The sequence below is a fragment of the Mycetomoellerius zeteki genome, unplaced genomic scaffold (assembly GCF_001594055.1).
Source record: "Mycetomoellerius zeteki isolate Tzet28-1 unplaced genomic scaffold, Tzet1.0 scaffold1272, whole genome shotgun sequence".
In the NCBI taxonomy this organism is placed as follows: domain Eukaryota; kingdom Metazoa; phylum Arthropoda; class Insecta; order Hymenoptera; family Formicidae; genus Mycetomoellerius; species Mycetomoellerius zeteki.
Window position 1 is genome coordinate 1,258 of NW_017256204.1, and position 1,230 is coordinate 2,487.

Consider the following 1,230-nt stretch of genomic DNA (forward strand, 5'->3'; position numbering starts at 1 on the left):
CTTGGCAAAGAGAGTTTCGAAGAAGACAGCATCTCCAGATAGTTTAATTACTCAATGAAAACAGAAAATCGAAATAATATCAATTTGACATTATATTGACCGAATCATGACGAAAACATTATGTAAATTGAGTCACTAATCAGTTACAATGACGTCAAATTAACATAATATTTACTTTCTTGTTTTCCCTGGGTATCCGGCATATTGTACATATGTTAGGTTAGAAATGTATGCAAAACCATCATTATAATCTAATATAACATAATTTAACATAATTTAACATGTAATTACAATACTTACAGATGACATTTTCCACCTTTTCGATGCTCCTTTTAGTTGAATTTTTTCAATATTATTTTTAACTGCTAGTGATCACTGGTGATTGACAGTACGAAAAATTTCCGTTTATTATATTAAATTATATTATATTAAATTTCCGAAAAATATGCCCCATGGGAAGCCAGGCTACTTAAAATCTGAACGGAACAATGCTGATTGGTTGCCCCTACCACTTCATCTTTTCGATTCCGTGTTCCGATTCCGTTTTCCGTGCCCATGGGACAGCACCCTTAAGCCTGATTTATAATGGCCGTAACCATTGGCTGCGTTCAGCAGACTCAACAGTTTTGCAACCGTTTTATGATTGTCTGCTAAGATAGGACCATTCTTCTAGATCTAAAAGTATGATCCAATCAGTACAAAGGAAACTTCCAACAGTTGTAAAACAAACGTTCTGCTGAACGCAGCCATTAACTTATGCCGGTGCCGGTAAAGTTCAACCATAGGATTTCAATGCTTTCGTTCATACTAATACGGCAAGTTAGTATGAGCGAAAGCATTGAAATCCTATGGTTGAACTTTACCGGCACCGCCATAAGTTAACGGTTAGGGCCATTATAAATCATGCTTTAGGGAGCCGTCCCATGGAGCGTTTCTCAATACGTACGTATTGACGGATCTAGCGGAAAAATTTCGTAATTAGTGCTCGATCATCCGTTTACGTTCGATCCGCTGCATGGGACAGTGGAAGTTTTCCGGAAGCAAAACGACGGATCGTCGGTGATTGGTCGACGCTTCGATCCGTCAATACGTACGTATTGAGAAACGCTCCATGGGACGGCTCCCTTAAGCCCAGTTCTACAATTCACGATTAACTTTTAACCGAGGTTCAATTTATTCGTCATTTCTTTCCAATTTTAGAATTGAAAAGAAATGAGGAATAAGTTGAAC